The 16804-nt window shown below is 39.0% G+C and overlaps 1 long non-coding RNA gene across 3 annotated transcripts in view; it reads right to left on the reverse strand.

The window, feature by feature from the left end:
• Positions 1 to 2406: 2406 nt before the first annotated feature.
• The window catches only part of LOC140502051 (uncharacterized), a 61253-nt gene continuing 46855 nt past the window's right edge, over positions 2407 to 16804 (reverse strand). For 2 of the 3 annotated variants that reach the window (XR_011966505.1, XR_011966503.1), the window contains one exon: positions 2407 to 7055. This is a non-coding gene — a long non-coding RNA (uncharacterized lncRNA). Of the gene's footprint in view, positions 7056 to 9537; positions 9610 to 16804 lie in introns of all 3 variants that reach the window. The other variant, XR_011966504.1, reaches the window with a different exon arrangement.

A 16804-nucleotide genomic window follows, 5' to 3' on the forward strand; every position in this document is an offset into this window, starting at 1 on the left:
GTGGCATGAAAGATTTAAGCAGGGCAGGATCACTTTTAGCTGAAGGCTTAGGGAATATTCCATGGAGAGGTGACCTCAAAGGAATAGGAGAAAGTCAATATATTATAGACTGCTGGGCACAGTAGGAGAGGCTCTGACTTGAGTAAGAAGAGCTGGTTCAGATCCTGCCTCTGACACGTACTACAGGCCACTCTTTTGGCCTCAGTTTCCACATGACTAAAATGAAAGGGTTGGATTAGCAACTGGCTCCTTCCAGCTCTGAATATATGTAGGATGCTAACAATAGGAGATTAGAGAGAGACCACTTCCACCATGAAGGTATAATACATGTAAATTCAGAAAAACTGCAGAGACAATGAAAGAAGGGTGACGATTAGCCCAGTTTAGATGGAAAGCCATTGTGTTGTTCGGCCATTTCATTCTTGTCCAACTCTGTGCCTACTTAGGGCTTTTTTGGCAAAGATATTGGAGTAGTTGGATATTTCCTTCTCCAGCTCATTTTACAGCTGAGGAAACTGAGGCAAACAGGGTTAATTAACTCAGGTCACACAGTTAGTAAGCATCTGAGGCTGGATTTGAACTCAGAAAGATTTGAATCTTCCTGCGTCCAGGCTCGGCATCTACTGTGCCACAAGAAAAGGAATAACATGTATAATGATAAAAAGGTAGATTGGAGATAGATTATAGAGGGCTTTAATTGTTAGACAAAGAAATTTGAATTTTATTGGTAAGCAGTCAGAAATCACTGAAGGATTTTGAACTAGGGATTTTGAGCAAGATCCAGATTATAAAGATTATAATTAGCGAATTATATTGAGTGAATAGAGTGAAGAAAAAATTATAAAGTGAAAGATGAATTGAAGAGAAGAGAGATCCAAAGCAAAGACTACTAGTTAAGAGACTACTATAATAGTTCCGGTTATAGGTACTGAGTGCTTGAAGCAGAGGGCATAGAAAGGAGCCAGCACATTGAGGAGACAAGTGATGAGATGGGGTGGGGAGGGGAGAAAGAGGGAAGAGTTAAACAATGAATAATAAAGCCAACAAACCTTTGTTAAGCATCTACTATGTGTCAGGCGTTGGTAGATGACTACAAGACTTGCCAAAAGTGTGATGTCATCAACAGAAGGAAAGTTAAGAAGGACAAATTTGGGGACACATGGGACTGAGCAAAAAAAAAAATGGGGCACAGAATGTAACAAAGAAACAGGATTTAAATTTACAACTCTTGGGCATCTAATTTGGACTAATGGGGGGGCACAGACCAGGGTGGTAGAAGGTGGGCAGGCATAGATAGGCTCCATATTGGTGTGTGGGTGAGATCTCAGATCCACTGGAGTTATTGGAGCTATGGAAAGAAACAAATGTATGGCAGGAGGGGTAAGAAGAAGAGGAGGAGAAATTACTTGCATACCACTACTCCTGGGAATAAATAGCTAGCCACCATTACCAAGGAAGATACCAGTTGCTCAGTGAGGGCACCAAGGGACTAATGCCTGGGGTTGCAGATTTGAATACTCTCTGTTGCTCTTTCCTCTGACCCAATTTTTCTCCATTTGTGAAAATAAAAGAACATAACAGCATTAACTTACCTTAGAGGATGGCGGTGAGGAATGAGTAATAAAATTGATTGCAAAACTCTTTGCACCTATAAAGTGCTTGATAATAAACACTAATGCTTTAATCCCACATTGCTTGCTTCTCAGGCTTGAAGATTAAGGAAAAGTTGAACGGGAGAAATAAGAGGAGCAGACCTTGTATCCTGTCATTTTCTAGTTTAAAAAAAAAACAACAAGCCTGAAATACCAAGACGACCATTTAAAAATTGTTCCTTATGTAACAGGAGCCTGTGAACTGCACCAGGATTTAATTGAAGGAAAAGTAACTGTAGGGGAATTGCTTGGAGAACTGCCAGAAGGGTTTTAACAGCTGGAAGTTGAAAAGTGATTAATTTTGACAGCAATAAAAGCCTCATGTTCATACATAATTACACTTAGATTTGTGAGCTGCTGGAATTTTTTTCCCTATGTACTATTAACCTTTTGCTTTCCAAAGAGGAATTCAGATGCTTTTAATGAAGACAATTGTACAATTAAATAAATATTTGTTCCCAATGGCTCTGACTCATCCCAATAAAAAGAAGAACAAGGAGAAAATGGAGGGGAGGGGAGTTGGGGGAGTGTGGGTGCCAATACTGTACTTGGAATTCATTATGCACAGCTTAATGGAGATAAATCAAATTCTCTTCTCCTTAGAGAGAATTGGGAAAGCAAGGGAAGACTCAGAGACAGGGAGAACATTTAGCACCACTCAGAAGAAAGACCGATATATTGGAGCTTTGAAGTTACTTTTATAATCAGAGTTCACTGACACAGGAAATAGAGTCAAATAATATAAATGGCATTTTTTAATCAAGTTATAGTCACTAATCCTAGGAGAGTTAAGAAAATGAGGAAATGTTTTCAAAAGCGTTTTCCTAACAGTAGCCCCGTTAGGGAGGCATTGAAAGTTTCATTATCCCCATTTTACAGATGAAGGACTTAAGTCTCAGAGCCTTCTGAAGCTAGGTAAGCATCTAAGGTAGGGTTTAAACTCAGATATCCTAGCCTCAAGGTCAACAACTCAAGCATATACATGCTGCTGCCTTCCAAAAGATCTGGGTTCTGATACTAGCCAGTGGTCCCACCTTGACTTAGTCATTTAGCTTCTCTGTGCCTCAGTTTGCTCATTTGTAAAATGAGAGGCTAGAGGATTTCTGAGGTCCCTTTTAGCTGTCTGAGTCTATGCCTAAGATTATGCCTGCTTTCTTGGTTCCAGTTCGTTGCATCTCTAATTGACAAAGTTTTACTAGATTTAACTTCTTGCCTGACTCATCAGGTCATGGAGTTCTGTTACCAAGGAAGAGGATACCAGGGCGGGTTTGATCCAGAAGGGCTGTATCTTTCTTTAGTCATCCTAAAGGTAGAGAGGAATGGAATGAATCCAATCAAGTTTTTAGCCTTAAGAATTTTTTTTTAACTACTGATAAAATTACAAAGTTGAATCACATGGTTAAAATGATTTAACGTCCTAGAGCTAGGGTTCCAAAGCAGGTGCAGGGACTCAATAAACACTTGCTGATTCCTCAGATGGACAACGTAGAGTGGAATAGAGAGTCCAGAAGAGTTGGTTTGTGGATGAAATACTCTCCCTAGAAAGGTGGGGGATTACAGGTGCAGAATATGGGATACACTGTCAAACAATCACTTTTCAAACCAGTTTCATTCATATTTTTCTTTGTTTTGAGAGAGTTGTTGGGGGAAAATATTATATTAGGAAAGGACTATGATGTAAAAATATCACCAGTATAAATATACATTTTTTTTAAAAAGAGACAATTTGTAAATTCCTCCATTTGCTTAACCACAATGGAATTTGATCCTGTTTCCAGTAAGTCAGGAGGAAGGTAGCCAGAAAGAAGGTGTATGTGTGTGTGTGTATATTAAACATATATATATAAGATATAGGCACCTAGGTGGCACAGTGGATAGAGCACTGGTCTTAGGATCAGGAATTCATTTCCATGCATTCAAGTCTTGCTTCAGATAATTACCAGCTGTGTGTGACCCTGGGCAAGTCACCTAACCCTGTTTGCCTCACTTTCCTCACCGGTAAAATGAGCTGGAGAAGGAAATGCAAACCACTCTAGTGTCTTTGCCAAGAAAGTCCCAAAAAGAGTCACAGTCAAACATGACTGAACAACACAATATCATATATAACATATGTATTTAACTACTTATTAATCACTCCCATTGCCCTTTAAGTACATCAACAGAATTAGAACTCAACACAATGACTACTTTGGTATCGATTGCAGTGATTCCCAGTGATAAGATCAGTCCAAGGACACTTCATCTGCAAACCCCAATTAAAAGGGTCCTTAATGCATTATTTTTCCTAAGTCACCAAATCTTCCCAACAGAATTAATAAAGGAGGGACTTTGATTTACAAGGATCTACTATTATAAAGGCTGAACTTCCCATGCTCCCCCAAGCAATGGGACAATAAAAGTCTACCCAGCAAACTCCTAATATTATATTCCCAAGTTCCAGCTCTTCCACTGTCTCCTGGAGCACCTAGCAGACTGCCTCCTGGGCACTGAATCAGGACTGAGCAAATTCTGGCTGATCATAGGATGGACTGAATACTGCAGAAGAATTCTGTTAGATTGATGGGTCTTATTTTTGTTGGCTTGGTCATTGGAAAGAAAGGAACAACATTTTTTTCCCCCAAAGGATGTAAACAGATTGAGCCAAGAAGCAAATACAAAGGATTGAGGCAGTTAGTCAAAAGACTAACAAAAGATCTGAAGCCAGCAGACCTGAATGCCAAAGGTTCTAGGTGGTGCAGTGGGTATGCTGCCAGAAGTAGAATCTGTCTTTTTTACTTACTAGCTGTTACAAGGGTGACAATCACTTGACCTCAGTCTCATTTTCCTCATCTGTGAAATGCAGATGATAATAGGACCTACCTCACAGTGTTATTGTAAGGAAAATGAGACATCAAATGTGAAGCACTTTGCAAATCTGAACATACGACATAAATGCCAGCTATCAATGATTGTGACTATTATTCCAGATCCATTACTTACAAGCAAGTCATTCAATTTCCCCAGCCTTTAGTTCCTTTATCTTTAAAATTAAGGGAGGGGGTCACGATAACCTTTGTGTAGGGAAATGTTCACTTTTGTTGATAACTGTCAAGTTCATCAGTTTAAAAAATTATTCTAAAAATAAAATAAGGAGAGGGATTAAACAAGCCTATCTTTTGGGTCATTTCCAGGTCTTGGCCCTAACATTCTAAAATGAGATATCAGGAGAAAAGAACTAGTTACCCAAAGAAAGAGAGACCTGATGGGATTTGTGGGTTTGTTGAGTGGAAAGGGTTTCTGTACCACTAAAACAAAGAAGCTTGTGACACGTGGAACTATTCTCTTCTCTTTTGTGTTAGTGAGTGGGAAATCATAAATATTTTTCCAAGACCACAGCAGACACTGACAGTTTTGTAACATTTGGCCCCAACAAACATAAGGTAAACTCTGAGAATGGTTCAAGTCCTTTCACCAAATCATTTTATGTCATAATGATAATACTGGCCTGATACAAAAAATAGGGACTCTCTCCACAAGGTGAGCCAAGCACAAGATTCCAGGCCTGGAAAATTTGAAACCTGTGATATTAGATAGAGGCGAATATGGGGCACAATACAGAGAGGGCTAGAATTAGAGTCAGGAAGGGCTGAAGGCACATTCTGGCTCTTATTAGCTTATTACTTATTAGCAATTACTAGCTCCTCATTAGCTTTAGGATACTGGACAAGTCTCTTAATCTCTCAGCTTCAGTTTCCTCATTGGTCAAATAAGACCAAAAAAAAGTAGCACTTATCTTATGGGGATGTGTAAACAAGACAATACTTTAGGGTTAAAACAGAATGTTGAAATTGGGGCAGCTGGGTGGAGCAGTGGATAGAGCACCAGTTCAGGAGGACCTGAGTTCAAATCTCACCTCAGACACTTGACACTCACTAACTGTGTGACCTTGGGCAAGTCACTTAACTCCAATTGCCTCATCCCAGGTCATCTCCAGTCATCCTGATGAATCCATCCTCCAGTCATCCAGTCATGCTCACTGGATTCCAATGGCTCTGGAGAAGTCAGGCTGGTGACCTGCACAGCCCTCCCTCACTCAAAACAAAGTCAAGTGTAAGTCATGTCATTATTTCCCTAGCAGCAGGGTCTTCTTCGTCAATGAAGGATGAACACACACAGAATGTTGAAATTAGAAATTATCTAATATTATTCAATATAAGGAAGGTCAGATAGCTTCCTGAAGATCTTGGGTAATGCTGATTTTTAAGAACTATAAAATAACAACAATAACTATTTCTATGAAATATCCCTGGAATTGGCTAGTGGTGATATGTATGAACCATTATTAATCATTTGTTGAAAATAGATGGTTTTTTTGGTTTGTTTCTTAATATAGACCCAAAGGCAGGGGAGATCTAGTCAAGAAAAAGGCTTATTTGTTGTCTTTTTTGTATCTTCCCTTGGTTATCTACTCATGTACTGAATTATATAAAGCCTTGGATTTATTTCTTCTGAGTTACCTTGTTTGAAAACTTTATGGAAAGATCATATAACTCATTATGCTTCCACCAAAGTCCCTTATATGTGGAAACATGCTAATTTTTCCATTGACCCACAGCACCAAGAAGTCATTCATTCACTCATTCATTAGAGTATTGATTATAAATCTGAGATGTGTCAATGACCCTTCTCCACCCTCATCTCCGCCACTCAGATCTTTCATTAATATGGATGAGTGGAGAGTTTTCTTTCACTTAAAGACTTCCTGGGAGAACACATAGAGTCTACAGGCCATTTAAAGGTGATCAGTGAGAAGGGCTTACCCTTATAATTCATCCAATGGTCCAATGATGTTAATAGTTTTCCTTTTACATTCAACCTAGCCTTTCTCCAGAAGTTTGAGATAAGTCTCTCACTCCATTCATTATAGTGGATTCACAGAATCTCATAGTTGTAAGGGATGTCAGAGGCCATCAAGGTCTGATTGTCATTGTCCGGTCTTTGTTATTGAAGGGAAATCCATTGTGCTATATAATTGTAATGGAATTCTATTGTGCTATAAGAACTGAGAAACAGGATGATTTCAGAAAAACCTGGGAAGACTTAACATGAACTGATGCAAAGTGAAGGGAGCAGAAGCAAGAGAACACTGTACACAGTCACAGCAACTTTCAGCAATGCAGCGATCCAAAACAGTTCCAAAGGATTCTTGGTGAAAAATGCCGTCCCCTCCAGAGAAAGAACTGATGGGGTCTGAACGCAGACTGAAGGATCCTGTTTCTCACATTCCTCATTTTTTTCATGGGTTTTTGACTTCTTGTTGTCGTCGTTGTTTTTTTGATCTGTGTATTCTTTCATCAGATGACTAGCATGGAAATATATTTCGCATGACTGCACATGTATCACCTGTATCAAAGTGCTTACAGTCTGGAGGAAAGGGAAGAAAATTTGGAACTCAAAATTTTAAAAACAAATGTTAAAAATTATTTTTATATGTAATTGGGAAAAAATAAAATATTATTTTAAAATGAAAGACAGCTCACTACCTCCTGAGGCATCCCATTTCACTTTTAGATGAGAAGGAATTTTTTCATCCTACAATGAACCCAGCTTTGGTTTTCTGCAACATTGACCCACTCTTACCAATTCTGTCTTCTTGAAACAATCAGAACAAATCTAATCCTTCTGCTTTGACTGCCTTTTGAACACTTAACGAGAGCACTCATGTTCCCCCTAAATCTTCTTTTATCCAGGCTAAAAAAACCTCAGTTCCTTCAGCCAAACACCATGTCCTTTTCTATGGCCCCACGCACCGTCCTTGTAGATTTCTGAACCTCTCTGTGGTCACCGCTCCTCTTTGTACTGTTTTCCTCATTAGAATGCAAGCTCATTAGGGTCTTTGCTTTTTTTATTTGCATCTTTAATATTTGGAATATAATTTTAAAATGAATTTAAAAATTTCTTTAAATAATTTTAAATTTTTTTTCGTTTATTCATTCATTCATCCATATGGTCTAGCATCCCTGGTTCTGGAATTACATAAATTAAGTACAATATTAAGAGCTAATCACTCCCCACAAATCCCTTCTTCTTTAGCTCATATTGTCCCCACCAAGAGTTGCCTCTGGGAAATAATGAAATATAGCATGAATGCTGAGGTCTTCATGGTTGAGCTCAAAACGTACCTCGTTCACATATAAACATTCAAGCTAACAATGCATATATTAGGAACAAGAAAATTTTAATCTTGATCCCCAGATAATTTAGAAAACACATAAAGACCTCCCAGTAGCCCATAAGCAATATAATGCTCCATCACCTCCAGTGAGTATCAGTTTTTGTCAAGGTCCTACAGGCCTCTTGACTCATAGCCACACACTGAGCTTTGGACTTCCCTCAGAGGGAAAATGAACTGGGGTCACCAGTTAGTCAATCCAGCAACATTCCAGCAAGTTGCACTTTCATCCCAGGAACCCATATGGGTATCTAATCTTTTGGCCTATATTGAAGATTTGGACTTCCAAAAATGCAACATTCTTGGGCTCCTAGAGAGGCAACCTTCTTCCCATTAGGCTTATGCTTCCTGAATAACTCACCATAATAGTGTAAAACAAAATCTAGGCTTTTGTTCCCCTGCAGGGACACATGATTCGGATGACCCTGCTTCTCCTTCAGATTTGAGGGCCAGAGGTACATGGTCCTCTCTATCTCTATATTAGTTCATGCTTCCTAGGAACTTCCCTATTCTTTCTAGAAATTTACTTTCTAAGACAGTGCAACACAGGAACGTAGGAACTTCCAGCACTTCCAAAAAGCACAAACTCCTAGTTTGTCAGGAATTTTTTGGATCCTGAATCTGTCATTCAGAGTGTTAGCTCTCCCTCCCAACTTTGTGTTATCTGAAAAACGGAGAAGTGAGCCGTCTGGACTTTGATCCCAATCGTCAATAAGAACACACAGGCCATTTGGCACAGGGCAAAGGATAGATGCCTTGGGGATTTACTGGGTCAGGGGCTCTTCATCTCTTTTGTGTCATGGACCCCTTTAGCAATTTGATGATTATAGGCCCTTCTTAGCATCATGTTTTTAAATGCATAAAATATATAAGACTACAAGGGAAGCCAATTGTGTTAAAATATAGCCACCAAAAGTTTAAAAAATTACAAAAACGAATTCAGGGACCCCTTGAAATCTATCCTTGGATCCCTTGTAATCTCATGGATCCCAGGTTATATGTCTGCATTAGATATCTCTCCAAGGGGACATCATACTATTAATAACTACTCTTTAGATGTGAACATCTCACCAGTTCCGTACATGACCATATGATCATCCACCTTACATTTCATCCAAAAGAATAACATGAGAGACTTTATTAAATAATTTGCTAAAAGTATTTGGGCAAATAGGTGGTGCAGTGGATTGGCCTGGAGTCAGAAAGACCTAAGCTCAATCCTACCTCAGACACTTTCTAGTTGTGTAACTTTGGACAAGTCACTCAACCTCTGTCTGGTCAGTTTTCACCGCTGTAAAATAGAGATAACATGAGATATTTGTAAGCTCTTAGCAAAGGGCTGGCACATTGTAGGGTCTTAATAGATGCTTGTTTCCTTCCTAAAAGTGAAGTAAAATATTTTATAACTCCATTGACCTGCCAGTCTAGTAACCCAGTCAAAAAAGGAAATGACGGTCGTCTAACACAAACTCTTCTTGAAGTCACCGTGTCTCTTTGTCATTAATTACTCTTTAATTTTTTTAATTCAGAAAACATTTACGCTTCTCCACTCCTATAGTATGTCTCTTGGTTTTTGTTGGATTTTTTAGAGTTCCCGATCATGACAGTAACTTGGAATGAGTTCATCGGGACCTAATGCCCTGAACATAGCAAAGCAGTTAGGTGCTTACTTACTCTTACTTATGCTGTGTTTCAACTTCTCATTGGCCATTTTTATCATGTCTTATTCAACCAAAGATTATTCTCCTTGTCAGAGAAAAGAAAAGCAAGGTAAAAGTTAAATAATTCTGTCTTGTTTTCATTATCTCCATCTGTCCCATTCATCCTTATCTCCTTTTACTTTTCTCTTTCCTGAAACATAGCTAAAAATATTCATAGGTTATCCAGCAGTCATTCAATAAGCATTTATTAATTGCTTACTATGTTCTGGGTACTGTGCTAAGCACTGAGGATACAAAGAAAGGCCAAAGATAGTCCCTACCCTCAAGGAGGCCTCAGTCTAATGGGGGAAGACAACATGCATGTAACTATTTATGAACAAGACATACACAGGTTACATTGGAGATAGCTTTAGAGCAAAGTCACTAGCATTAAGAGACATTGAAAAAGATGTCTGGCAAAAGGTGGGATTTTAACTGAGGATTAAAGGAAGCCAGGGAAGTCAGGACATGGAGATGCATGCCCCAATGCCATCATTGGGATTTGGCACAGAGGTGCATCCAATTGAGGAGCAACCTGTCTTCTTCTGTGACTTCTGAAGTTTCTCATGCCCATTGACCAACTTAGTATTGCAGACTCCCACCCTTCTCTAGATACTCCAATTTCTTAATCTATAGTTCACAGAACTAGATTAATACTTTTTATGTGGTCTGAAACAGCATAAAATACAATGGAATTACTAATCTCCTTTGGGCTGGAAATTATAAATTAGGGAAGCCTAAGATGGTGTTAGCCTGTCTAGCAATCTCTCCATGCTATTGCCTTCTATCAAGCCTGTGTTCAAAGAAAATTCCCAGGTCTTTTTCATGCAAACCACCCTCAAGTCACATCTTTCTCCATCCAACTAAAGATAAGGGATTGAGATCAAAGTCTGACCAAGGCTCAAGCTATGGTTGATGCTTCTCCAGTAACAAAGTCACCAAGGGTAAAAAGCAACTTTCTTCCTGAACAAATGGAGAAGGACATCCCATGACACCAGGAAAAAATCTGTCTCTGAATGTCTTATTTATCTTTAGGCCCCTGGAGGACCTTCTTAGACCATCCCTTCAACCTCCCCATCCCTCAATGCTGCTATAACTTTCTTGATGTCATCCTTTCACAGATCTTTCTTATCTATTCAGCCAGGACTTCCTAGTCCTTATCCAAACAGGAAAGCTTCAATAAAGGATAAATGTGCCTTAGAAGAGGAAATCTGGAAGTTACAGATAACTGTGGACAGAGCTAGTGAATACTGGAGAAGGAAATAAAAGTTTGTGGAGAGATAAAATGTATTTGAGGTAAGAAGGAATTTTTTTAGAATTGTGTCTGCAAAGACATGTGTGTAACAATTATTTTTTTAATTTGAGTCAATTCTAAAAAAAAAATACACGGAACAGGAAGAAGAGTCACAATGACATCATATAAAGGGAGACGCATGGGTTTGCTATGCTTATCTGGGAGCTGTCTTTAAATTAAGAGGCTTTGGGGGAAATCTGGGAGGATAAAGAGAAGTTGAACCAAAATCCTTTAAGAAACAGAAAATGAGGCTTTTAGAAAGGAAAGTTAAAGTTATTAGGCAGTTTTTAATCTGAAGAGAAAGCTATGGTTGAACTTTTTTGGACTGGATCTAAAATTTCATGCATGTAGGGAGCTTCCAACACAGAGATGTTCTCTCTAAAGGTCTATTCTCCACCTTGGAGATCTAGAGAGTCACCTGGGGATTTAAGAAATAAGACAGCTTGGCCAGGATCCTTCAGTCCTGGAGTATGAGAAGTAGAGCATAAACTCAGTGATCATGACTGGAAGGCCAAGTCTCTATCTATCTATCCTACTACAGTGTCTCTTACCTTGCTTACAGTTGGTTTATAATAAATGGGGGGAGGGGTATTGGATTGGCTATATTCCAGTTCTTTAAATCAATTATACAGATGCCTGTCTCCCTCTCTTACCACTGAAGGTTATTCTAAAGTTGACTCAGCCTCTGCTGGTGTAAGTAAGCTCATTCCACTGCATGCATGAGCTTCTAGCCCAGGAATATCCATTCCTGGGTTTCTGCTGTAACTGACTGGTCATTGTGCAGTTGAGCTCCAAGAAACCCTACCGCTAGAATGGTGTAATGGAGAATATGGCAAAGAGGTATTGCCATTGCTACTGAGCATATTTCCATATCACAGAACCTCTATTAAATCTGGCATTTCTTACCCTGGCTATTCAAAAGTGTCAGAGCTGAAGGGAAACACTCTCATTACTTAGTCTAGCCAGACCGCAAACGCACTGGCTGGAAAGAGAGGCAACCTAATTCTCTTTAGTTCCAAATAGCTAGAAAGAGTCAAAGCCAATTGGAACAATGGGACTTTTCAATGACCACCTGTAATTCTAGTCATTGACATCATCCTCGTAATAGCTAGAATCTATATAGTACCTTAAAGTTTGCAAAGTGACTTACGTATGTTATCTGTAAATGCTATTATTAATCCCATTTTACAGATGAGGAAACTGGGACTGAAAGAGAGCAAGTAAATTGTCCAGAGTCTCACCACCACTAAATGTTCTGAGGCCGAACTTGAACTCAGGTTTCCTCACATTCCTATGCGTCCTAAACCATGGGATGGACAGAGGAACCTAGAATGGGTTCTACAGTTGCCAAGACAAAGGGAAGTCTAGTATTTGTTCCCCCAGAAAAGGTGTATTCAGTGGCATCTGGGTCACAAAACACAAATTTTTGACCAAACTACAATGGAAGGAGCCCTCAATTAGGAGATGGAGGACCTAAGTTTTGATCCATATCTGTTATTTACTATCTATGTGACTTTATATGTATAACTTCACAATAATAGCTAACATTTATATAGTGTGTACTATATGCCAGGCACTGTGCTAAGTACCTTCCAATTATCATTTCATTTGACCCTCACAACAACCCTGGGAGGGAGGTGCTGTTATTATCCCCATTTTATAGATGAGGAAACTGAGGTAAACAGAGTTAAGTGATTTGCCCAGAGTCACCCAGCTACTAAGTGTCTGGGGCCACATTTGAACTCAGGTTTTCCTGGTTCCAGGTCTGATACTCTAATTCCTATGCTCTAGTAGGTTCTCTAATCTCTCTGGGCTTCAGTTTCCTCACATGTAAAAGGTGGTTAATAGGCTAACCTTTATATTCCTTTTCACCTCTATGGCAATGATCCTATGATTTCTTTACCTTTATTAATTTTTTTTAAAAAAGATCTCTAATATATCTATATATAATATATCTCTAATAATAAAGGAGATCTCCTCCTTTCTGGGGTCAAAGCATTTTACCTGAGGACACACTTAACCAGATCCCTACATACTTGTCCCTTACAATAGGAACACTTTGAACTAATATATAGTGTAGTAGAAAGAGGGCTTAATTTAGAGTTAGAGGGCATAGGTTCAAATCCTGCCTGTCACCCATTACCTGTGTGACCTTGGGCAAGTCATTTAACCTCCATGGGCTTCAGTTTCCTTATCTGTAAAAATGAAACAGTTAGGCTAGGTCAGTTCTAAGGTCCTTTCAAATTCTAAGACAATGACGAAGAAGAAGAGGAAAAAGAAGAAGAAGAAGAAGAAGAAGAAGAAGAAAAAGATGATGATGATGATGATGATGATGATGATGATGATGATGATGATGATGATGATGATGAAGGAGGAGGAGGAGGAGGAAAAGGAGAAGAAAGAGAACAGTAGCCAGCCTATGAGAATATAGTAGGATCTGTTTCTCCTTTCTGCAATCCTATTACATCAGATTTTCAGAAGTATCAGTGTTTATGGGTAGAATTTACATTATATTTGACTAGTTCATCAGGCAGGAAACAGGGAATAGATAGCGTTGGTTAGTGTGGACAGGCTTGTTCCAGAAAAAAGAACAAATGTAGCTCTAGTAATTTCCTTAAGCTTGCATGTGTGAGGAAAGTAGCTGAATTCAAATTTAAGTCTACAATAACTGTATTATCCCTCTCTAGATTTTTTTCCCTGTGATGTGAGATTCTGTGGTTTTGCTTATTTAGGTGGACTCGTTACCTAATAGAGGTCATAACTAATGTATCCCATAGCACTCTGAGTATACAACACTCTAAATGATAAGGCCTAAGAATCACAGAATCCTGGGATCTCAACATCAGAAGGCCATGAATTCTGTCACAAGTCTCTCTCCTATGGCAGACCCACATATCTAATTATCTTTTTTAAACAGACATTTGAGATTTCTAGGTCACATGACTAACAAGATAGTGGGCTAAACATTCTCCCTGATTCTTATGACATATCAAATCATTCCAAAATAGGAATTATGTGCAAATGACAAAGCAGTTTAATCTGCTTCCATGGTCTAACTGTGTGTTATCCAATTCAAACAAAAACGGGGTCTACTGAACATAATAAGGATCTATGTGGCCTTCAGACTGACTTTTTGTTATTGTTTAGTCACTTTTCAGTCATGGCCAACTTTTCATGATCCCTTTATGGTTTTCTTAACAAAGATACTGAAGTGGTTTGCCTTTTCCTTCTCCAGCTCATTTTACAGATGAGAAATATGAGGTAAGAAGGTTTAAGTGACTTGACCAGAGCCACATAGCTAGGAAGTATCTGAAGCTGTATTTGAACTCAGGTCTTCCTGCCTCCAGGCCTAGCACTCTATCCACTGTACCACCTAGCTGCCCTATCATATTGACTTAGAAAACCACATATTCACATTACCTATGTTGTATTGTATTTTACTTATTTTGTTAGATTACATTTTAATCTGAATCTGGCTGCATTCAGAATGTTATGGGCTGCGTGTTTGAGGCCACTGATTTTAGACATCAAGAACCTTAACAAGGTCAGAATTCAATGAAATAAAAGCAGAGCTCAGGATTCAGTACTGTGCTCATCCCCCACTCCCCCCCCCCCCCAACAATGCTCCAGTAGCTGGGTTTCAGATGCCAATCCATCAGCTTATAACAGAACTCAACTTTACTCCCTTCCCTCCTCCCATGGAAAACCGAAAGACAGGTCTTTTCCTGGATAGGACAGCAACATGACAGCACTCTGTGCCATAAGAAACCTCACCCAGAGAACTGAAAAACAGAGGAAACTGAGGCAGGATATATGTGCTAGAAAGAACTCAGAATGCAGCTGGGAAATAGGAGGAGGTTGAGGCAGCTTCGAGGTCAAACTCCCAAGGAAATCACCATCAAAGGGGAAAGAGTCAGAAAATGAGTAATAGAGATATATAAGGGAGAAAATACTGAAATTACCAAAAATATCAAAAAGATACAAATGCAATTAAAGACCTTAAGTCTGAGCAAACAAGAAAAAGAAATATTGCCTCCAGATCAGCTGAAAGAATCAAAATCTATTAATAAATATTGCAAATCAAAGGAAAATGAATTAACACCTCAGAAGACCCTATGAATTCCTAAGAGAGTGAAACTTCAATAGGACGTTCCCAAGTGGTTTAAACAAGAAATAAGAATTATGAGGTTGAATTTATGGTCCATGCAGCAGAAATAATTGGCCAAATGGAAAAACTTGAATCCTCAGTGGCAAATCTCACTCAAGAAATAGAAAAGAAGATAACTGATTTAGAATGAGAATATATAGAAGTGAGACCGTCTGGAGGGAGAGAAGCAAAAAGCAACATGTTGAAAAAAAAACACAATCTGCATTCCAGTCAAGCATATTGATCTTATATTTTCTCCATCCTCAAGAATTCTTACTTGGTCTTTCTATCTCTGCTAATTATCATCCTTTATCTCTTCCCTTTTGTGGCTAAACTCTTTGCAAAGGATGTCTAGATACAATCACTTCCTTTCTTCTCACTCTTTTCCTGACTCTTTGAGATCTGGGTTCTGACATCATCATTCATCAGAAGCTGTTTTCTCCAAAGTTACCAATAATCTCTTAATTGTAAAATTTAATACTTTTTTTCTCAGTCCCTTTCCTTCTTGATCTCTCCATAGCCTGCAACCCTGTTAATCATCCTATTTCCTTTGAAACTCTATTTTCTCTAGGTATGCTTACTTGTCTAACCATCCCTCTACTTCCTTTACTTTATCATCATCCAAGTCATATTTATTAACTGTAGAGCTCCCTCAAAGCTCTGTCCCAGGTCCTACTCTTTTCTCCTTCTAAACTATTTTACTTGCTGATCAGAAGTTGTTAAATGAAAAATGAGAATTCCACGGGGTTTACCACCAGGACAGTTCATCCGTCTCTAAGAAGTAAGCATTTAATTCCATCAAAAGTAAAGTGTAAGTGAAGTTTAGAGAGACACAGAATTCTTGGCTCAATAAGAAAACTGATGAAATTAGGTTTTTACACTCATAGTAACAATTCAATGTGCTTTCATGATGCCTTGAAGACTATTTATGGGTCAAAGATTGATCCATCTTTTGGTACGTTGGTACATCTCAACTACTCAGTGCTGATAGAGCCACATTGATTAAAGACAAGGACATGATTCTGGAGAGATGGGCTGAACATTTCCATAGTGTTCTCAACCCACTGTCATCAATTTATGCTGAAGCCAATGACCATTTATCCCACATTAAAGTCAATCCCTTCCTGGCAGAGTTTCCATCTGAAGAAGAAGTTTTGAATACCATTAGGCTCCTTTCATATAGCAAAGTGCCTGGTGCTGATTCTAGTCCAACAGAAATTTATAAGTCAGGGAATCCACTGCTCTTATAAAAGTTACCTAAAATCTTCCAGGCTGTATGGCAAGAGGAGTTATGCCCCAGGAGTTCAAAGTTGCCTCCATTTTCTACCTCTATAAAGGAAAAACAAATAGGTTATCCTGTGACAATCAAAGGGGCTAGAGGGTGTCTCTGTCTTAGTCATTGATGGTAAAATTCTTGCCAGAGTCCTCCTTAATAGGCTGATCCTTCATCTGGAAGATGATCATCTATCTAATAGCCAGAGTGGCTTCAGAAATGGTCAAGGAATAGTCAATGTGGCATTTGTTACCCAACAGCTCCAGGAAAAATGCCAGGAGCAGACCAGAGGTCTGTACACAACTTTTGTCAATCTGACTAAGGCCTTTGATACTGTAAGTCATGAGGGCTTATGGAAGATCACGGAAAAATTTGGGTGCCCAGTGAAGCTCATCAGTATTGTATGCCAGTTTCATGATAGTATGCTTGCCCAGGTTCTAGACAATCGAAAATGCTCTTGCACTTTCCCAGTCACCAATGGAGAGAATCAGGGCTGTGAGCTTGCTCCCAGGCTTTTCAGCATAAGG

This window comes from Notamacropus eugenii, chromosome 4 (assembly GCF_028372415.1).
Source record: "Notamacropus eugenii isolate mMacEug1 chromosome 4, mMacEug1.pri_v2, whole genome shotgun sequence".
NCBI classification, from domain to species: domain Eukaryota; kingdom Metazoa; phylum Chordata; class Mammalia; order Diprotodontia; family Macropodidae; genus Notamacropus; species Notamacropus eugenii.